General features: G+C 48.1%; 1 long non-coding RNA gene across 5 annotated transcripts in view; it reads right to left on the reverse strand.

Moving 5' to 3' along the window:
• Window positions 1–1,369: 1,369 nt before the first annotated feature.
• LOC109283755 (uncharacterized) overlaps window positions 1,370–23,082 on the reverse strand; it is a 56,168-nt gene continuing 34,455 nt past the window's right edge. For 3 of the 5 annotated variants that reach the window (XR_009458039.1, XR_009458038.1, XR_009458036.1), the window contains 2 exons: window positions 12,412–12,563; window positions 1,370–8,567 (listed from right to left, as the gene is read on the reverse strand). This is a non-coding gene — a long non-coding RNA (uncharacterized LOC109283755). The remainder of the gene's footprint in view (window positions 8,568–12,411; window positions 12,564–23,082) is intronic. The other 2 variants (XR_002091021.2, XR_009458037.1) reach the window with 2 other exon arrangements.

The raw sequence follows: 23,082 nt of genomic DNA on the forward strand, positions 1-23,082 counted from the left end.
GGGTATCGTGGCCAGGCTTTCCTGCCCAGCTACGTTGTCTGCGCGCAGCTCCAACTCTGCAGTCATTCGCAGACCAGACCACCTGGCCCCAGCAAGTCAATGCTCAAGTAAGGTTCTCCCTGCTGATGGGGGAGGGAACACAGGGGGAAGAGGGCTATCCGGGCTCTTCCAGGCTGGAGCCAGGGCCAGATAGGGATGCGGGCACCACTATTGGTAGTAATGCAGGCACAGCCCTGGTAGGGATGCGGGCATGGCTTCAGGCTGCACCATGTGGGCATAACTGGAAAGGTTGATGCAGCTCCTACTGGATCTTGGTGTGGCTGCTGCCCAACCCCAAGTCCCCGGCATGTGCTGGGTCAGGCAGGAGCCATGCCAGCTGCACCCACATGGCCTGAAGTGGCGCACAGGAACACAGCATGGTACCACACATGCCAGGGATTCAGGGTGGTGAAAGAGGTAGAGGGGAAAGGGGAGAATGCAGTGTAGCACCAGTTCAGCTGGCCCCAGATAACCTGCAGCTCCAAGACTCCTTCTCCCTGCACACCCCTCCCTCACCACTAGTCCCTGCTATACAGCCAGGTCAGACAGGAGCCACCCCAGCTGCACCCACATGGTCCGAGGTGACACAATGCAGCACTGGCCTGGCCCAGCCCCATGCTGGAGACTTGGGGTGGGGGAGGGATGCAGGGAGAAGAGCAGAACAAAGGTTAGGTTCCCTTCACCCAGGGGTGGGCAGTTATATGGGCCAAAGGACCATTTAGGGAGTTTTGGTGAGCTGTTGTGGAGGGGAGGAAAAGGAGGGTGCTGACCTAGCCCTTGACAGCTCTTTTTGGCAGTCTTCCTCTGGTACAAAAGGAGAGGAGTCAGGTGGTCAGGGCAGAGTAGTCAAGTGAGCAGCTGGCTGTTGCTTCTTCAGTAGTGCAGCTAGAGGGAGAAAACCCACAACTCTTCTCCACCTCTCCAAGCACACTGGAGGGGGAGAGAAGCCTTAGCTTAGGAGTAAGAGAGGAAGAGAACATGGACTGGGACTCTGGGGAGAGATGAGAAATCGATGAGATGCCCCAGCAGTGTTGGAGGGGTTAGGATCAGAGCTCCCTTCTTTCTTCAGACACACCAGAAGGGAGGTCAGGTCCTGAACAACTCCTAATGGAAGAAGAAAAGGCCCATTATGAAGGGGAATTCTTCAAGGTGGGTTGAAGGAAAGATGTTGGGGCCTCCATAATTTCTTACATAACCTGGGATCACCCAAGGGCGTGCCCGTCCTCAATTGGAAGGGATAGATGAGGCAGGCGACAGTTCTGTGAGAGGGATACCGATGATTTGAGCACAGGTCTCTCATTCCTCTATAGAGTCAACTCCACACCAATGCTCTTAACTATTTACAGTTTATTCAATTATAATATACATATTATTTCTTATTCAATATATATATATATATATATATATATGTAAATATTCTAATAGGTAACAAAAGAAAACTTACCTAAAATATTCTTAGCAATATTTTTTAACAACACCACAGGTATACAGATAAATATTTACAATACGATAAGACAAAAACCCATTATACCAAACTAACCCAATTCCATAACATCGTGTACAACATATTCATAATTATGATAACAGTTATACAAAATGAGGCGCAGCTTTACATGATATAAGGTGCATTTACCCCTGGATCCCAGTTAGCAAGGGGTGCTTCCCCTTCAATGGGTCTAGCTGGGAGGGAAATTTCCACCCGGGGCTTCCCTCTGGAGGGAGGGGGTTGCCTAATTTCAGGAATGCCTCCCCTGTGGGACCTGACTCCGCCAGCAACTTAAAGTTTTCCTTGAGGAGCTGTTGACCGGGCCTCAGAGCTCAAGTCTGTGAGAATAAGAAGCAGCTGTATGATGTCTGCATGAGGTGCAGCTTCCGAGGAAACAAGAGTCCCCTTTGGTCTGCGTTAGAAAGAATCTCCTGTAATATTCTGGAGCTGCAAAGAGTGACCACTCGCAGCATAAAGATGACTTGACTGCAAAGGGCCTGCAGAACCTCAAGCTCATAGCCAAATCCCCGGTTTCTGGCAGGGAGACCAAAGCAAGACTGAGCATAATCTTTTCACCCTCCCTATCACAGTGAGAATGAATATCCTACCAGGGGTCTTACTTAAGGTGCATACAAGGTTTGTAGCAGACAATGTTCTTTGGATAAATCTAATATTTTTTATTAGACTAACTAAAATAGTTGGAAAAATTCTTCTTTGTAAGCTTTTGGATACAAATACCCTTCATTGGGCTGAGGAAGCATCTGCAGTTGGCCAGTGCTCTTCCTGGGTGGAATAGAATAACAAGATTTGTGAGCACCTTAGTAGGTTTCTCTGATTTCTTTGGCATCCCAACAAAGTTCCAGATGCATGGAGAAGTTAGAAGTAGTTCAATGGCCCTGGATTCAACATAGTTCAATGGATGCTTGGTTCCAGAGGGTGAACTGGAAACATCTTAAAAGCCTATGACTGGTATCATCATTTCAGTGATTTTGGCTCTTTCGTTTGCTGAAATGTACCCAATACTGGGAAAAGAACAAAAAATGGTTGACTCAGGAGAACGGCTTGAGTGTCTGCACCTGTCAAATGGAATTTCATGAAGTGAAGCTAGTTTTTATAGAAGGCTCCATGTCGGGCAGTGTCAGACACATCACTCTGGAGATGCATTAGATCATGGCAGCACTCATCATGTACCCCGAAGGTCTTGTCCAAAAATCACTCATATAAGAAGCTGCATGGGACTTGGTGTATCTGCTGCTGAAGGACAACTCTCAAGTCTGTCTTGCCAAGATCTGATGCTGTGGTCCCAGGGGCACAAGGTGTTTTAAATTTGATGCTCATGAGCTGTAAACTGTCTAATCTGATTCAGCACAAAGCAGCAAACTCTCTCCCCCACATAAGGGATCTGAGCGAGGACTCTGCTGAAAGAAGATTAGAGGTGCATTCTCCATCAGGTATTTGGAATCTGCCCTTTAAACCAGAATTACATATAATTGTCCCTGTTTTCTTTATTCCCCCAAATCGTTTCCAATTGCCCTGGGACCTCAAAGGCTTTCTGCCTCTCCTTATTACTGACATGCCAGAAGAGCATGTGTTTCATCTCAAACATGCAAGGCTCAGATCAGAGCCATTGCTGAACTTAGCAGAAAGTTCTTGCATTTTTAGACCGTAGACAAGGGACAGGACTAAGCCAAAAGGGCTGTAGTCATCTGAGTTAAGACAGAGGCAGAATTCCAGGCTGCATTAGTGAAATCCCAGTTCAGCTCTGGACTCTATTAGAAAGTTCTTCCCAGGCTTCTTGAAACTGTAAACTAAGCCCATCCTATTCATTCATGCCCCATAAGTCAACCTCTTTGTGCTGCTAACGCATAGGTGGTGATGGGTGAACCTCAGAAATTAGGGATTAAGCTTTGGCACTTCAGAGAGTTACAGTTTCTCAGATCAAATTCATAGGATCTAAAATGTCCCAGCCTTCATGTTTCCTTCCTCCCCTTCTCTTCTCAGGACCAAACCAGAGTGTTTTCCCTTCTCATTTCCCCTTGATACCTCTCTCCAATTCTCTACAGCCACTTTCAATAATACTCCCTCATGGGGCAGGAGGAAAAGGCGTCTCAGGCCTCACACACTCTCTGTGGGTTTCAGCAGGCTGCATTAATCCTATCGGACCCCCTGTGTCGAAGGCTCCTCTCTCCAAAGTGCCACGTGCCCCCGCTTTTCCCTGGGAAGCCTCACGAGATCGGAAGACACCAGCCAGCCCCGCTGGAGAGAGCGTCAGGAGCGTCCACCTGTGTTCCACGTTCCAATTCAGCCAAGCACCAGTGGTTCAGCCCCGTGTAAACCCTCACTCCACTAGCCCCGAGACTCTGCATCAACCTGACAATTCTCAAACAGATCTTAACATTAACCAGGACACATCATCTTGTTAAGAGTGCCAACAGATCTTAACACTCACGGTGTCACAGCCAGACCCATGGGCTGCGTTGGGGAAAGAACCAGGGCTGACAAAGTGGACAGTAGGAAGTGGGGCATTTGTTATATCACTTTCCCCACCTGCGCTCAGCCAACATGGTGACCCCTCTGAACCCTCTGCTCCGAAAGCAGAAAAACCTTTGCTGGTGAGCGCCTCCCATTTTACAGGCGCTCTGTTCTGTAGTAAGCTAAGGGGCTTCTGACAGCAAAGTAAACTGTGGTGGCTGGAGTTTACACAGCACAAATAAGCAGCACTTTAGTGTGTTTAACATTTCCTTCCCCCTGAATTAGCAGAGAGGCACTGAACCACAGCGTTGCTTCTTGCACTCCATATACAACCCCAGCTCCCTGCTGTCAGCGGGGCCTGGCTGACTAACAAGCCCAGGGACAGAGATGAGCAGGAACCAGGTGGGGTTAAGTCGTCTCGGTATCAGGTGCATGAGCTGAAGAGTAAGAACCTCAGGCATCTGAAGGCAGTCTCCTGGTTGTCAAGGAAAGAGAGAAGTAGTAGGAAGCTTCCACATACTGCATGGGGCTTCAGAACGATTGGACTGGTACTTAATGACTAACCATGGCTATGTATTGTTGTACTCCCAACAACTCTGATGTCACAGGGAGAAAACATGTTAGCAAGCACCTCCTGATGGAAGTGCTGAGTACAGGGGGTGAATCCCTCCAAGAGTGGCAACCTTGAGAAGAGATGCTGCATAGCTGACTGCTCTGCAGAGCCCTGCAGAGCAGTAGACAGGCACAGTGTCAGATCTGAGAGCTGAGAAGCCTTAGGGTCCCAGAGCTGTCATCTTGGGTCCTTCCCTCAACAAAAAATACAGATGAAAGCCAAAAATGAAACCAAGGCTCTTTTGGTAGATGTGTTATCTTTTATTAGACCAACTAAATAGTTGAAATAATTGTTCTTTGCAAGCTTTTGGGCACAAATGCCCTTCTTCAGGTATAGGGGGCCTGTTGGTGTCTGTGCGCTTTCCTGGGTATTCTGCCGGGATCCTAGATTCTACCTAGGAAAGCGCACAAACACCAACAGAATCAGCTGCATTAGCCAGGTGCCATTTTATGGACTTCTTCCTAACTACAGCTCACAGACAGCCTTTCTTTCTATGGCCTCTATTGGGATGAAGCTGCACTCACCTAAGTTGTACTGAAACTGGAAAAAATAGGGCATGTCATTCACCACCCAAAACACATCAGCTCCTGCAGCGGCCTTGGGGCTTTGCAGGGATCATGGAAGAGCCCCCCCCATGTGGTGTGGGGCAGCGGGGATCATCCCCCCCCCCCCCCACCAGGCAGGAACCGGTGAGCCTTGGGTTTTTTTTCCTTAAAGGGCCGGAGCTGGGGTGGGCAGGGCAGTCATTGAGAGCGGGCGGGAGATGGGGCCTGCGTGATTCAGAGGTTTGGAGATTCGGCTGCTGCCGAATCTCCAAATTGCTGAATCGAATCACTGCCTCCCGAACTGGTAAAATCCAAAGCGAATACCAGCCGCTGCGCACTGTGCGAATGCAGCTGTAGTGCTTTCACTACCACAGCTACCTCACTGAGAACTAGCACAAGGATTGTTTAAAGGCACTGCATTGTTCAAAGCTAGCACGGGTATCTCCGCACTTCACTGCATAGATATGCCCTTAAGGTCACATTTTAAGCCTTTCAGGGATGAGTGATAGCTCTCATTTTAGCAAAGGCCTCGGAGTTCCTGCGTGTGTGTCCTAGCACTGTTTGTAGCCCACTCATAAAGCAGAGACCCTTGCTAATGCAGCCTTTGATCACTACAGTAACTAACACTGCCCCACTGCGCCCTTGGCGTCCCTTTACTTAGCACAGAGAATACTGAGATGATGTTATTTAGCTAGCCTGGCAAATTAAACATTCATAAGGGTGACTGCTGTTTTTGTTCTCTCTCCCTCTGCCTTCCTGTGTTGTTCCATGGATTGTTTCTCTCTTTTGCTCTCTCAACTACAAGACAGTCCTTATATTAAAAGACAAATCTATCCAACACATACATTTCCAGTTGGAAAGAAAACCTCCTATTGAACAGAAACATAATGGATGAAAACAGAGCTTTAAAGTTAATGCCCCACAAGAGAGGGGGCGCCTCCAGTTCACCCAAATTCCAGCAGCCTTTCTGTGGCTCAGCCTGGGCATGGGTCTAGTTTTTATTCTGCGGGGGTGCAGGGGCAGGTGAGAAGGCAGGAATTGAGGTGGGAGGACAGGCTGGGGAGAGTTCCTGATTTCACCCTTTGAAAGTCTGTTTTGTCAAGTGTCCTGGAAGAAAAATAAATGCCTAAATAATTAAATAAAGGCAAAAAGCAAATCTTTGCAAGAGGAGGGGGATTGTCAGGGCATGGGGGAGGGGGAGGGACTGCTCCTGCTCTGAGCTGGTTGTGAGCCAGGTTTGCCTAGCCGTGCACTCTGGTTTAATAAACTCCGAAAGGGAATTTTCAAAGGCCCACTTGATCTCCCCCATCAGGCGTCCCCTTCTTCCTTTCAGAGCCGGGGGACTGGAAAGAGAGAGAGAGAAAAAAAAAGCCCTCAGTGAACAACAAGGCCAGAGAAAGAAGCGCCTGAGGGTTTGACTATGAATTTTTGATGAACAGAAGGAGAAGCTGCTCGGTTCAAGTAGAGCTGGGTGCAATGTCAATAATGTTAGTTTAAGTAATTTAGCATGGTTCAGTGGTTCTCTGAGAGCGTCTTGTATTCAGTCTGGGCCTCTCTAACAAGCCTCTTTTGCTCTGGGCTCCCTCTGTGCTGAGGCTCCTAACAATAGCTGCTTTCAAGGAGCTGCAGTCTATGGAGTACTTGTCTTTCCACATCCTCACCCTGCCGCATCCACCAAAGAGGGAGTTCAGCTCCTAGTAGCCCCTTTCGTGCTCATCCTCTCTACAGTGGCAAAAAACAAATGGCCCTGCAGGAAAGGACAAGTCAAGCTGATTCCCTCCGACAGCTCCCCTCACATGCTGCTGCGTACACGCACCCACATGCACACGCGCTGCTCCACAACTAGACGTGAGCTGGCAGTCAAGGAGAGAACCCATGATTGGCCTGCAGTAGGTCACCAGCACCAAGCGCAGTGCAGCTCCGGGAAGCCCAGGGCAAAGGCATGTTGTTATTCCTCAGCAGGATGTCAGCTGAGCTTCAGCTGGGCCGACCTGCAGGTTACCAGACAACGCGGCAACACCCAGCTCATGCTGAGAGTGCTGAGACAGTCACCCCTCCCATGTATGCAGACTGAGATCCAGCTGTGTGGGGTCAGAGCATAAAGAGCAAGCTCAGATCCCAAAGTGCACCACAGACTCTGGGCTCAGAACAGCTTGGGGAACTGCAGTATCCCACAGGCTATCCCGGCCAAGCTCCAAACCTCACCCTGAGCACTCCCCAGGCTGCCTGTCGCTGCTTCACCTTCCCACCCTGCCCATCTCCTACTTCCAGCTCCAGTCCTCCACCCCGCACCGTACCAGGCCTCCAGCCTGCCCTGCAACACAGTCCATTTGCAGCTTCTTCCTTGGCCTCTCCAAGTCACTTACCCTTCCCACCATCACCCCTGCTCATCCTCCCTTGCCCTAGACAACCTTGCTGCAGGCTTCAGACTCTGTCTGTACCTCCTTTTCTCCCTACACAGCCCCAAACTCCCTATCCCTTCCACCAACACCCAGGCCTGCTTGTACCTCTCTGAACAGCCCCAGACTCCTATCTCCTTCCCTTCAACCATTCACCCTAACAGACTTATCCTAACCCCCTTCTTCTACCCCATCAGCATACCCTCTGGCCTCCTGCTGACACATTCCTCTGCCACCTTCCCCTTCAGGTCTCCCACCCTTGCCCGTCTCCACATTCTCCCTTGTCCCTTCCCCATCAGCCTCCTCCTGCCATTCACAGGCTTCCATCTTCTCAAGATCCTGACCTGCCTGCCTGCCCGTCCTGTGGAGCTGATGGCTTCTTCCCAAACCTTTATGTCCCAAGGCTTGCCTAGGAATGTGGCTGGGACAGGGAAGTCTTCTGGGATATCTCTGTTCTTTGGATAGAGAAGCCAACCTGCAGCTCATCAGGGAGGTACCAGACTCTGTGCCTATGAAATAACTTGGATAGGTGTAAGGTAGGCAAGTCTGTGGAGCACCCATGTGACGGAGGTTTGGGGGCTTTGTGGCCCTGTCAAATAAGGGGATTGAGGAGGGGTCAGTACCCTTTCAGAGGTCCATCACAAGTCAGGAGGCATGTGGATGTCTCGCATCACAGGGGCTATTTCCCCTGGATTTTCTTGCTTTCCACCCCTGGCAGAGCATCTGGGAGGAGCAACAAAGTAAGACGTGGGTCATTTGTGAGCCCAATAGGATGAAGCAGCTGGAGACAGAGCAGAAGCCAGGCATTTCAGAGGCTGGATGGTGTGTGAAGTTAGGTCAGGTGCCAGGGGCTGGATGAGAGGAGGCAAGGAAGTGAAGCCAGCTGGGCAGTGGTGCAGTTCTTCAGCCGACACCTGTCCATGGGGCAGTACCCAGAGCTGCGTGCTGCATCCCACAGACACACTGCAGGGATCCAGGGAAGGGGTGCACTGGCTCTGCCGGCCAGCACCGCTCTGCAGAGGGGCACAATAACAAATTCCTACTCAGTCACGTCTCCCTTCTCCCGTGTGCTTCTCAATACACTGGGAGCTGTCCTCCTTGATTTTCTTGTTTTCCAGGCCTGGAGGTGGGAGGATACTCTTGTCTCATAAGAAGACAAGACACTTGCACTAACTTCTAACTGCCCATCTAAAAATAGCATCCTCCTCCCTCTCAAAGGTGACATAAGCCAGAAGTTCCTTCCCCTCTGTTTCCCCTGTTGCCAACAACAGCAGAGCAAAGGAGGCCCCCGAGGTGTCTTCAGTTCAGGCCCGAATGTTGCCATTTCTTCCCTGGTGGCCTGCTCCTCTGGGGCTGGAATTCCTCCCCCCGCCAGCCAAGGCAGCGTGCGGGAGCTGCCCTGTGCCCACTCAGCAACGCAGCCTGCAACGTCACGTCACAGACCCCCTCTTTCTTCAGGGGGAGGAAGACAAACAGGGCTGGAATTTGGCTGTGTCTAGGAATTAAATGAAGGCAACTCTGCCGCTCAACTCAGGGAGAGCCCTGGGGAGGTAAAGTATTACAAAGACCTTTCTGCACTCCCATTAACAGCTCCAAAGCCTTTCCTTCTGAGGACATATTAGCATTCCAGTGCAAGGCAGGGGGTGAGTGAAATTTCTCTCAGCTGATGCTCTTATGCTCATCAGGTTATGTTTGTGCATATGTAAAAAGCAAACCATGTGTCCTGCAGACACTGGACCACTGCATTGCAGATGGAGGAAAACAACAAAGAAAGGAAGAATAAACATGAAGTCTCTTTGAGAGCATGGGCAGGAATGCGTGACTCCCTCAAACCTTGTGCATCTAAACTTGAGCACAGAACAGCAGCCTCATCATCACCGTTAATCTGCAGCTGGCAGGCAGACTCTTCCCTGTTCATAGGTGCACTGCACAGAAACCAGAATGCCAGGACTGCTTTTCTATTCCCTGGCTAAGTACCTCTCACACCGCCACATCAACAAGTTGTTGCTATGACCCGACAAATGGAATAAGCCCTCTCTCTATTGTCTACTTTACTCTCCGTTCATATCTGGGACACCAACTGCAGGTCCCAGTGATATCAGTTCTGCTGGAGATGAAAGGCAGCGAAAGAAGAGGAGAGCAAGTGCTTGAATGCTATTCTCTCCCTCCCCCATAGATAGATGGAGTACTCAATTGGACACTGCCCTGCCCCTTGTGTGGTCCCTCACAGAAACACAGAATGAATGTAAAACACTCTGCTATGGTAGTGTTTTACCTTCCCTTTTTCCTGGGATAACAACTAGACATGGGGCAGTGCACTTGTGAAGCAGGCCCAGAGGTTACCAAAAGACAGAGAATGGGGATAATCCCATGTTAACAGCTCTCTTGGTTTTTCAGTATACAGGCAGTCCTCGACTTACAACGTTTCGAGTTACAACGTTTTGCACTTATAACGTATAAATCGACACCCTGTTCCAACTTTCTGATGTCAGTTTTGACTTTACAACTCTTGATCCGATGCAATGCCACGCCAGTGAAGAAGTTTGCCGCATCACTCATCTCCCTGGAGAACATCTGTCCAAAACTTCCTTGGACGCTTTCTTTAAGAAAGCAGACAAGACTCCAGGAAAACCTGCAGCCAAGACTCCTGGGAAGACTGCAGCCAAGAACCCTTCAAAAAGTCTAACCAAGAGCCTTTCAAGAAGTCCAGCAAAGTCACCTCAAAGAAGCCCTTCCAAATCAATATGGTTGCTATTTACAATATAAATACATTAATGTAGCTATATTACTCATTCATAATTGATCGAGTACAAAATTCTGGGGTATTTTTGGTGAAAATAGGATATCGGGCTTTGATTTAGGAACCAATCCCCCATTTACAAAATGGTTTCTTATGAGAAAAATGGTTCCGAGTTACAATGTTTCGACTTAAGACGTGGTTTTCAGGAACCAATTGTGTCTTAAGTCCAAGGACTGCCCATATAGAGCCCCAGCTCCTGAAGTCAGGTGCTAACATAAGGACTTGGGCTTTTTTGCTTGTTTGTTAGAAGTTTCCAGCCTTTAGGGCTGCAGAGAAATGTTTACAAATACAGCCCAGCTCAAGCACAAGAAGGTAAATTAAAGGAATCCAGAAATGATTATTATATTTTTTAAGTCAATCTTATGGTTGTTTTGAACCTGACCCATGATTTTTAACATGTGAGCTCTTTCCACAGGAGACTGCATCTGATGTTCCACTTTAGTATCAGTTCCTGTTGTTTCATCCATCATTTGGGTGCGTATATTCCATCACTATGGCTATGAACTTGCTATCCAAAGGACCCAGCAGGAATTTGACTGGCGAGCATTATAAATGGAATGCTTTGCACTGAAGCACAGCCCCTTGCCCATCTAACTCCTGCTTTCACCTCTGTGCCCCTTCTTAGGTGCAAATCAGTTCCTTTGCTGGTAGGGATCACATGAATTCTCCTCTCTGCGTATATATTATCCATTTCAGTCTTTCACAGACACCAGAAGTGATGGGTCTGATCCCACACTTATTTCCTCGCAGGCCAGATCCTGGGCCAGTGGGGACTAGCCCAGTTCATAGTCCCATGTCTCTAGGCTGCCACATCTGGGAATCTCCATAGCAACATGTCCCAAAGAGAGACCTATGACATGCATCTTGCTGCATGTCACGCACTCACCCCCCAGTTCATCCTTCTATACTGCAGGCAACAATGGGGGAAGTTGGACTGATTATGCCACGGTGCTCCTGTCTTGAAGGAAATCTCCAGCCTCTATGCTGCTGTGGCTCCTCTAGGGCCCAGAGTTGAGAGAAGAATCTCTCCCTGGGTAATTCAAGCCATCTCTCATCCCACATATAACAAATAGTAACTGACTATAGTTTGCAAACAACCCCAGAGTGAGATATATTGGCATAAAGTGTCCAAAAAACTTGGCATGATGAATATGCTAATCAAAATTCAAAGCTTGCCAGTAGCCAGTTCCTGAATAGAAACTAGCTAAATGAATCAAATAAATCATCTGTGAAAGTGTTTCCTTGTCTCTGGCACTAACACCATTATATGTGCTCTTTAAGTAAAATAAGAATGAAATAGAGGAAGAACGGCTCTGGGATACTGGGACTCACTTAGCAAAGCCCCTGGCTTAGCTGTGTACTGATATTTGGCTGTAGCTGATGGCACTGTGGCTGCTCTGGTCTTTTTTATCTTCCCCACGGGCTGCTGCTGATAAATTTGGGCAAGAACAGCAATTAGTTAGTGGAGGAAACCCATATGCATTTTTTGTTTAAATTATTTGCTGTGAAAATAAGGTTAATTTAGGAAACATATCAGGATTCCATCCTAATGAGTGGTTTTCCCGGCTATTTGGCAGCCAGCATGGATGCTTTGAAGGTGACTTTTGACCCCTAAAAGTCCAGAAGGCTCCAAGGTGCCCTTCCACTGAAATTCCAGCTAGCCTGCCTGAAATCATTAGAGGAATTTTCCAGCCTTTTCCAAGAGCACCTGCCAACAATTAGAGCCATCTCCCAGCACTAACATACCTTCTGCCCCTTCCTCTCCCTTCTCCAGTGGAGACATGGTGGGGGAGCAGGGATCCAACTCTTTATTGATGTTGTTTACTATCTGCATTTCATCAGGACCTGCAGACCCCAATGAAGATTGGAGCCTCTTTGCCAGGAGCTTGTAAGAGAGTCCTTGTCATGGGGGATTCCAGCTACACCAATCAAGATGTGATAAATGAGAGCATAGGGCCAGCAGGGTATGTTTGCTCTTGGTGTCCCTTTAACCCAAGAGTAAAGGCCACCTCCAAATCCAAATCCTGACACTTTAATTCAGTGGAAATAGCACCTACTTTGGGGTCTTCAGCAAAGCTTCCAGCTTGGTTTGAGTTTTCTTTTGCAGTCTTCCATCCACCTCCACACTTGACAAACATTGCATAGTTCGTGGAACTGATCGCACAGCAGTATGATGTAATAGGACAGCAAAATATTAGCACCTGTAACACTTGCAAACACAAGGCAAGAGAAAGTGGCTACATCAGTGAAAAGGAAACAAATGGGGCAATTAAAAAAGAACAAGAAAAACAACTAAAGAGGGGAAAAATGAATCAGCCAAAAGACAAACAGAAAATGGAAGGCCCTGCTTAGCACTAATCTGTAAATCCAGTTTACAGATGTTTGGTGATGGGGGGTTGCAGGAACAGGCATACTAATGTTCAGAGAAGACACTTAAGCCTCTGGCAGGACAAAGCCAAGCTCAGTCTTGTATTCACAGCAGATCAGCTCCCCACAATATGGGCACAGAGCTGACAAGCCTGCCCCTGCCAGGGCTGCAACCTCTGGAGCCATTTCCAGTGAGAGGTAGGCATTCTCTGAGGCATCAGAGAACCATTATGGTGGAAGAGCCATTACAGAGACCTTGTTGGCACTAGGTCTGCCTCGCCATGTACTGCCAAAGAAGATAAAAGGGCCTTGTAGTTCTTTGATGGGCAGCAGGGCTCTCCCACCATTTCATCCAAGAGACAGAGCCCAGACAAGCATTCAGGGATGTCCTCTCCGCACTGCCCACTCCCATCCCTGTGTCTTGAGGGTGTGCCAGAAACTGCCAGTGTGGGTCTGCTCATACTGAGAACCTGAGAGCTGGGGCCTGTGCCTTGCACTCTCCCTGGCTTGTACCTGTTTGACTCAACCCAAAGATCTTGTCTGTGCTTTATGCCCGACTCATTTTCTCATGCCTCTAGCTCTGGGCTGCAGGGCAGCAGTGCAATTAGTGTGTGCGTCCTGGACTGCCTTCCCTATCTGTGGCTCACTGTACATCTCACCTCATGTGCTGTGTTTTGTAGTTTATTACATTCTGCTCCCAGAGCCTTGGCAGGTGGTACCAGTAGATAATAGCATGCTCTTACTGTGGGTCTCCATGCATCACTAGCAAGGAGCAAGGGCTCGGTCAGTGTTAATCCCCCACACCTCCACGGGCACATCTACTCATACACATGTACTGCGCAGTAACTGAAATTACTGTGTAGTATGGGCATGTATCTACATGTGCACGCCCATACTGTGCAGTAAATATGGTGACTTCACTGTCTTAAGTGTAAATTTGATCCCTGCATCATGCATCGATCACATTTACACCTGATTAGTTACTGCTCAGTAACACATGTATAGATGCCTTACTGCACAGTAACAGCATGTGTATGGACTGACTTGGGACTAACACTAATTTCATGCCATCCCTGCTGTACCCTTTTATATACATCCATACCTTGAGTATCAAAATCCTCTCACACACCATGTGATAGCATGAACCATTCTTTTAAAACCAACCATCTTCCTAGAGCCTCCTCTTGAGCTCAGGAAAAAAAAAAAGTGTTGCAGACCCCCTAACTCACATTCTCATCTCTTTCTCTTTTGGGTCGAGATGGACCTTAAAGTGGAACCCAAAAGCCAAATCCCTTGAATCCTGCAGGGACTTGTACACTCACACACCTCCTCTTCGCTCATTTAAGAATTCACGGCCCCCAGATGTTGAGGTTAAGACAGGATTTCTGGCTTTTGCCTAACCCCTCAATCTTTAGCTGTGTTTATAACACAAGTCTGCTCTTTGAGATCAGCCTTGGATCTTGGCAGAGCACTGTGCTGAAGAGATATGTGCTCTTCTATCTATGATCAAAAACATTACTGAGAGGTGATCTGGGTCCATTCTGGCATCTAGCTGTTCTGAGGGGATACTTCTCCAAATCTCCATGTCCCCATGGGGCAACTGAACCTTGGAGCCAGGTTTCCCAGCCAGCGTAGAACCTACCTGCAGAAGGATCTTCTGGCAGAGGCAGTAGGATGCATTGCTTCCTCATGCTCTGATGACCTCTCTGGATCCTAACTGGGGAAGCCACATGGGATGCCAGGGCTCCATTCGTTTTACACAGAGTAGACTGGAACTAGGGGGACCAAGGAAACTGAAATAGGACTTGTCAGCTGGCCAACCTGGTTCAGACAAAACCTGTACCAGCTGTTACACTTCACTACCAATTCTCCAGAGGCTCCAACAGTAACTGTAGAACTTAACAGGTCTCACATTAAAAAAAAAAAAAAAAAAAAAAAAGATAAGGTTTCTAGTTCTTTTGGGTACAAAAAAATAGCAAGTTTGAGAACTGACACACTGCAGCCTCCTGAGTCTGCAGTGGGGTCTCAGAGACTTTTGCAGATCAACTCCTGGGACCACAGCACACATTAGGGAATTCGACAACCATGACTTAGAGCCTCTGGCTTGCAAGGCAACTGCTCTGCCCTCTACATACCAAGTCTAAAGGGACTGTGCTCAGCCCCCATTTTATTTCATCCAAGGCATAATAAACACGCTTTAAAGACCATCATTTGAATTTTTACCATTTCAGGACAGTGTTTCTGAACCCAAAGTATGTGTACCCTTCGAGTCATGTGGCAGATTTCTAGAAGGCCCATGAGAAGGCAAGGCGGGAAAAAGGAGAAGGGAACAGTGAGTGGAGGAAAAAGAAAAGCAGACAACTCTCCAATCTCTCAGGTTGCTGGAGAGAGTGCAGCGTGTTTGTAATGATAAAAGGGTATGTCTGCACCATGCCAGACTGTTCTTGGGTGCAACACTGGAAGCCAGGCACCAGCTGCGTGTTTTCTGATGTGAGCAGACTCAGGTGGGCTCCTAAGAGCAGCACTTAGCTCAGACCTTTGATGGCAGCTATGTGGCATTTCCTCAGCACATTGCGTGTGCTGAGCAGGCACCATATGTTTTCGCAGTGGCACTCCACAACACTGCTGAAACACACAAAGTGTTACTTTTCATTATCCCTAACGCAGAAGCATGGGGATACCCAGCAGTGTAATAGGCTTAGAAAGGGATGTGCCACTCAGAAAAAATATGAGAACCGACAAAGTATGAGTTTTATCATAAAGAAGCTGTTAGCAATTCTGCATGTGAACAGGGGGTCTGCAGTTTATGTATAGCTCTCCCCCACCCCTCTCTTCCTCCACAGTGCACATATCCCCTCAAGGTTTGGCATCTCAAAACCAAGGTAATCCAAACTTCTCATCTGAATCTGTGTGGTGAAAAATGACTTTTTGGAAAAACAAAATTTCCTCGTAGAGAATGTTTGCTGCGTTGGATCTTTCTGATTTTTGAATGAAAAGGAGCAGAGAATGAAAAAAAGTTTCTTCCCTTTTTCGCTCCTTGTTTTCCTTTCCTGCTTTCTGTTCACAACTCTAAAGCCAACAAGGAAAAAGCACCATAACAATTGTCATTACCCCAAGGCATCCAGTTTCAATTCATTTGCATTCATCAATCTCCTGGAATACATCATTTCCATTTTAACCATGCTTCACCTACGACTGTTATAATAAGTAATGAACAGGCCAGGAAAAAGCCATACCTATACAACTATGAAGCATAGGCTCTAAACTGCTAACAACTAAGAGTGAATCAAGTTTCAGTCAAATGTTGAAAGGCATTTCAAATGTTGAAATGTTAAACTCCTGTTTAAACATGACAGCACGCTGCTGTCATCATCAAGTTCAGCATGATCATTGAAGGCAGTATCTTTACCATAATACCAGTAATATATTTTGCCTGCAGTATATTATTCATCCACCAGAGGACTGTGTGTGATGAAAGGAGTTCAGAAAAAGGTAAACCACAGAGACAAAGTAGGAGTGCAAGCTGTGTAGAAGCCTATTTCTTTGTCTCACTAATACCCTGTTTCCTTAAGAAGGAATGTGTGTGCACACAGCATGACAATAATAACCATAAAATACTAGACAATGCCAGATTTTCTGTCTTCATTGACGTGTCACCTGACCGCTCTGACAATAGAAAACTTTCTAGCTAGAGACAGAAATCAATTGTCACCTGTGTTTTCTTCAACTGCTAACACGCACATGGACATCACCGAGTTTTGCATCTTCCACCAGGATGAGACAAAGCACAACTCACATATGCCTCTGCTCATCCACCAGGGGATGGTGTGGTTTATTCCAGAAAAACATGAAAGTGCTGGAGTTGGGGAGAGTGATTTTCAGGTGCCTTGAAGTCCTACCACAGGCTAATAAATCATCCCAGCTCTGCAGGAGAAAACATCTACTTTATGCTTAAAATATGCAGAAACAAGGAGCACATGGCCTTCACACCTGTCTGGGCATCACCTGTGGGTGCCATGCAGCTCCCTGCCTATTGCAGCCTGACTAACAGCTACCCTCTCCTCCCACCAACACAGGATCACAATGAACTCCCCATATTTGGCAGTTCCCTTAATTGAAACCAAACTTGTGTTTCTCTTGTGAACAAACATGGCACAGACGAAAAAGAAAAATGTTTTACATTGATTGCCAAGGCGCTAAGTGCCTACAGGTGTTGGAGGAATGTTAATGGCTGGAGGAGAGGAGAAGGGGGTGCCACTCTGCCTCCTGCATTTGGTTCCCATTAAGCCGCCTTCCCCACCCTCTCCACACCCACCCCTTCCTCAGCCCTCCAGCAAAAGGCAGCTTTGGTGCACCAGTTATTGTACCCACTCTCCCACACCACCATGGGAAGCTGCTCCAACATTAATGAAGAGCAGATGTGCAGGAGAACTGTCCCATTGGCCCCATGATAATGGCCTGGAGACAGCGGCTGCTCTCCACTCTCTCTCTCTGTCTGGTTTACTTCGGGAGAGGCTGATGATGTGCACAGAAAGTGAAAGTGGTCCCAGTTTGTCCTGCAAGTGGTTTAGATTATATGTGCTGTGCTGCTAATGAAAATGGCCCATCCCAGCTGGCTGAGCTTGCCTAGCAACAGCATGCTTTGGACACTGGCTAGGGATGGCTTGGGGCATGGCTGGACCCTCAGTACACTCTCCTCTCCTAGGTTAGCCTGTTTACAGCAGAGATCTCTGAGAAGGTGACATCCTCCCACAGGGATCCAACACAGAAGGAGCTAAAAACTTCTCAGGAGATACAAGATTCCTCCACAGAGGCTACAGCACTTCTCCAGGAACTCTTAGGGAGGCTAAAAACTTCCCGCCTTAGCACCAGGAAGCATTACAATCTCTCCGTGCACACAGTGCAATGCAGTCTCATGGCAGTGAGCAGAGAAGTAAAAGATGAGAACCCTGCCACAAAACTTTGCCTAAAAAAGCCTCATTCTGTGGGCAACCTGCCTGAGCAGACCATGATGGTCTTGGTGCCATTCATCCCTTGGAAGCCATGTTGCAGAAATAATCATGCAGAGCACTGGCTAGATGCTAGAATATGTTTATCTCATTGCAAAAGCACTTGGTAAAGTGATTCATAGAGGGCACATGCTTTCAAGCGGGGGTATCAGTAATAGAAGCAGGGAGGACAGGAAGAGAAGTTGCTTTGAAATAAGCATAACTCCAAGACCACACATTTCCAAAGCAGAATCTGCCAGGCTCAAAATGAAACACAAAATAACTTCACAGCAATTTAAGAAAGGAATTTTTGATGGATGGCCAGACAGAATAAGCCCGGGCACCTCCAAGCACACAGATTTATCTGTGTACCAGGCTGTGGCTGCTGCGGCTCATGGAATTCAATGAACTGGACACTGTCTTGTATCACCACACAGCACAGGGCCACAAACACTAAGCAAAATCCCAACAGCCAGGTGCATAAAGGGGCATGTGCAGATGAAGCTCAAGATGTCCTGTTCTGGCCACACCTGAATGCTACTATCAAAGAGAAGTTATTCAAGGCTGAAATCTGCAGCTAATGCAAAGAACAGGGTGTGCCCAGATTGTGTAAACAGGCTGCAACAGGAGAAATGTAACAGGCCGATACCTGACATGATTTTAGAGGGGTTTTTTGCTTTTAAATTAAAGGCACACAAAGGACTAACTAATTAAATGCACATAAACTCTAACAGAGACCATGGGAGTGAGGGGCTCCTGACCCCAGCCTTGGCCAGGAAGCATAACCCAATGTAATGTTGATCCAGCAACAGGGCTCAGACCATGATATAAAGACCAAGCTCTCCAAAGCCTCCTGTATATTGCCTCTGCTTTGGACTCCTGAGTAGAGATTGCACACACTGCTGCAAGGAGGACCTGGTAAGGTAAAGGTAACTCACAGCTCCAGGGTCCTGGGTGGGTGGTCTGCATCTCCTGGCTGGCAAGCTAGCACACCTCCTGCTGAGACCCATTTGCCTCTGCTCCTTCTGGCCCGCTGGCCAGCACAGGGCCCTGTGCACCCACACGTACACCCAAAGCGCTGCCTTCTGCTAAAGGGTTGTAGGCCCGGGCCACCTTCCATGCAGCTCCGTCTCAAGTGGCTCCCAGGGTCTCTCACCCTCCATGCAGCACCTCCTGAACCAAGTTCCCGGCCTCGTGCCAGAGGGTGGGCACCTGAACCACCGCAAGCAGCTCCCAGGGTCCTGCTCTATGCACTGTGTCCCTGGCCGCACACCAGGGGCTGCAGACCCGAGCCACCTCATGCAGCTCCCAGGGTCTGGACCAAAAGCCTGGCTGCTGGAGCCATCCGCTGCTTCCCGCCACCACCGGAAGTCTTCAGGGGCTCTTCTAGGCTACTACTTCACCCTGCTGAGCAGCTCTTCTAAGCCCCGCTCTTCCCTTCATCCGTCAACGCATCTGCCGTGTGCTGGGCACACCGCTCCTTTTATTCTCTTCAGAGGCTCCACCCTGAAGTTCAGCCGGACAGGCAGAGTGCAGTCTCGAACCAGGTCGCGCTGAGAAGGGGCAGGGCAAAGCCCCCCCAATGGTTACCCAATTGGTGGATGGACTCCACCAATTACAAAAAAGATTTTCCGAACCCGAGTCGCGCCAGGCTGTATCTGTCAGTCCACCGGAGAAGAAGGGTGCTCCAAGAGGAATGGGGTGGAGAGGAGCTTGATGGACAGAGTCAAGAAGAGGTTCTTTCTCTACCAGGAAGGGTACATAAAAGGATCTATGGGGACAAAGGGAGGAAGAGGGAAATGAAGGCCCCATGGAGGAGCAAAAAGAGACACAGGTAGAGACATCTGATGAGAGTAGTTTGCGTAGGGCGATGAAGTCAGAGGCATAGATTGGACCTGATGTTGAAGGCAAAGGTAAGACAATAGAGCAATCCGATGATGAGGCAGTGCCTGGGCTCCAAGCAATGGGCATGGAAAATGAAGCCCTGAAGCTCCATTCTGGATAAGTTGCAATGACACAGGGGCACTGTGGCTGGCGGATAGAGAGGAATAGGGTTGACCTGGAGGTGGGGTACAGGAATTGCTGACAAGATAAACAGCTTCAACATGGGTCACAGAATCTGATTCCCACATGAAACCTCACGGAGAGAGGTACAAGCTCATGATGGCGTCTTGCTGAAAACCAGAGAAAGCCCTTTGCTCCTGAAACTCCCAGGTTGAGTCAGAGGGTCCAGGTGCATTAGGCATTTGGGGGCATCTGGGCTGACAACTCACTGGCAAGTAAGTGCTCAGTCTCAGGAGGGGAAGGGCAAACCACTTTAAAAGGCACTTAAAATTATTGAATCATAGACAATTAAGGTGGGAAGGGACCTGAGGAGTCACATCTAGTCCAACCCCCTGCTCAAAGGGGACTGTTCCCAACTACATCATCCCAGCCAAGGCTTCATCAGCTGGGTCTTAAAAACCTCCGAGGACGGAGCTTCCCCAACCTCTCAGGGTAACCTGTTCCAGTGCTTTACTACCCTCCTTGTCAGAAAATTCTTCCTAATATCTAACCTTCCCTTGCTGCAACTTGAGCCCATTGCTCCTTGTTCTGTCACCTGCCACCACTGAGAACAGTCCAGCTCCATCCTCTTTTGAACCCCACTTCAGGTAGTTGAAGGCTGCTATTAAATCTCCCCTCAGTCTTCTTTTCTCTAGACTAAATAAGCCCAGTTCCCTCAGCCTCTCCTCAGAAATCTTGTGCCCCAGTCCCCTAAACCATTTTTGCCCTCTGCTGGATTGTTTCCAATTTGCCCACATCCTTTCTGTAGCGCAGTAGGGAGCGGGTGCAAAACTGAACACAGTACTCCAGATGTGATGGTCCTTCCTACACTACTGATCCTTCCTATACTATTCACACCAAACTAATGCTGAGCAGAAAATGGTTTCCCTTCCTGGGAAAGCCTGTGGAACTTCAAAAATGTCCCCATCTCACCTTTCACAGTTTTTCATGAAAAGTGACAAAGAGACAGACCCTACAATTGGCCAGAGCCTGCTGGTCAGGCACTCACTTCAGATGTGGCAGAATGGCAGACAAGGCCTGCCACTGCCCTAACCACCTTGCCATGGAGGACAGAGTTAAGGCTCTGGCCGGACTCAGGCAAACCAGGGGCTTTGTCCTGTGCAATCCACCACTGGGGCAAGGGGTGCAACAAGTGGTGTGGTGGCTACTGGAGCAAAAGAAACAGCATCTCTCCCTTATTTTAAGCAGAAAGTCTACACTCGGTCTAAGGAATGCTTACCAATGAGTTGCTCAAATCTAGTGGAAAAAACAGGTAAAACTACACTGGTGCAAATGACACCAGTTTAGGTGACAGCTCTCTGCCGCTTATTGCAAGGCAAACAGGCTATTATCTGCCCCTGCATAATTTCAAGTCACTGTAATAAGATCTACTGGATGTATGTAACCCTGGGAAAGCTACACGCCTGTCTGCTCCGGAGCTCAGAGTTATTTGCGTTAGTATATAGAACCAGTGTAAGCTCCAGCTGTTTGAGTCATAAAATAGGGATGGTGGCATGAGGTGGGTAGATGTTAAAATAGGCACTTTCCAGTCCATGGCTGAAGAATTAAGGCACCCCCAAAATTAAGGTGTAAGAACATTGCCCAGGAAAAACGGAGTGGCCATAAGGTATGAGGCGCTGGCTTACTGTTCGAGAGCATGTCTTTTTCTAGTGGCTGGGCTACTCAGTGACTGTAGCCGATTAGGAAACTTCCACTTAAAATTGCTGATTCAACAAAACTGAAACTTTTCACAGGGTCATTCCAGTTTCATTGAAACTGCATTTTGGGAGTTGAACCACATAATGACTCTTGAGGTCCCTTTCAACCCTATGATATGCTCCTTTAATTCTACACATCAGTAAGCAAGGTTTACACCTTACCAATAAGCAAGGTTTTATCCTCAGCCCCATGTCTACAGTTGAGCCTACTAGAAAGCTTGGGTCTTCTGTGGGTTTACTCAGGTGTCACTGACTGGATTTCATGGCTTCTATGGTCTGATAGGACTGCTGTGGTCATTGTGTTTGATTTCCTGGGTAGCACAGGCCATGGGACTTCCTGTTGAATTGGAGCATCTCTCTGAGCAGGACATCCCGTCTTGATCTAAAAATTACCAGCAATGGAGAAATTCATCACAGATTTTGGCAAAACGTTCTAAGGGTTAATATGAAAAACGTGTACCTTATTTCTATTTTGTATTTCTATTTGGCCAGCATTAACTTCTAGCCATTGGATTGTGTTACACCATTGCTTACTAGGAGGAAGAGCCCAGTGCTAAATATAATGAACTCCATTTAGACTGAGCTATAGTGACGGACATCTGATATTGTAAGGCATGTTTTCTGATCTTTTAATCGTTCTTATTGCTCTTGTCTGAACCCTCCCTTATTTAATGGCTTCCTCCTTGCACACCAGAACAGAATACCCTGTTTCAGTAGTGATTGCAGAGGGGATAAACAGAAAAAGAGTAGAACCTCCCTGTTTCTACTCAGTGGGCACTCAGTGGGCATGGAGTAAAGCATCACCACGAGGGCACGGTAGATTAACTATGCCCTTAGATAGTACTGTCAGGGACAGTACTATCTTACAGTGCAGTTTCTTACTGTACCAAAGTGCATGTGCAGGTGGTGATTGGGGCTGGCTGGGGCACAAGGGTGCAGAAGTGCAGAGGCTGCCTACCACCCAGCCCCACACTTGAGCATCCTCATGCGCCAGCCATCCCCTCTGCTGCCTGCCCCTCCTGGAGCCTGGGGCTGACCTGCAGAGCCCCCAGCCAGCCCTGGGCTACTCCACCCAGGCTAAAACTGCTGCAGTCCTGAGCACAGCATCTGCATGTGCGCCCTGGAACACAGCAGTTTGAGCATCTACACGTGCCCTTAAGGCACCGTGATAAACTCCAGTGCAAACTGCACCAGAATTTATCACATCACCTTAATGGCACATAGCTGCACCCATTATTCCCCACTTATACATCCAAGGATGTCTTTTGTCATTTGGCCTGAGTGTCTAAAATCTCAGTAAACTATAGTGCTGATGATGCACAAGAAGGAATAGGCTCTGGTTCCCTCTCCCTGGGCAAAGTCTGTTCTGCTGGGCAATCAGGAGAAAAGAGCAGCAGACAGTCTTTTGGTAGCTAAAGTCAGCATGTCTGACTGAGAGTCAGAGGAACAGAATGAGCCATGCTATTTCTACATAGTCACTTTTCAGAGCAGAATAGCATTTTACCCGGAAGCCATTTATTTATAGCCTAATGGTCCCCCAACTGTGGGCCATGGGCCACAACTGGCCACAAGGCTATGGTGAGTGGTCCACAGATTACAGGGTTCATAGTGG

Source organism: Alligator mississippiensis, chromosome 16, assembly GCF_030867095.1.
Source record: "Alligator mississippiensis isolate rAllMis1 chromosome 16, rAllMis1, whole genome shotgun sequence".
Taxonomy (NCBI): Eukaryota; Metazoa; Chordata; order Crocodylia; family Alligatoridae; genus Alligator; species Alligator mississippiensis.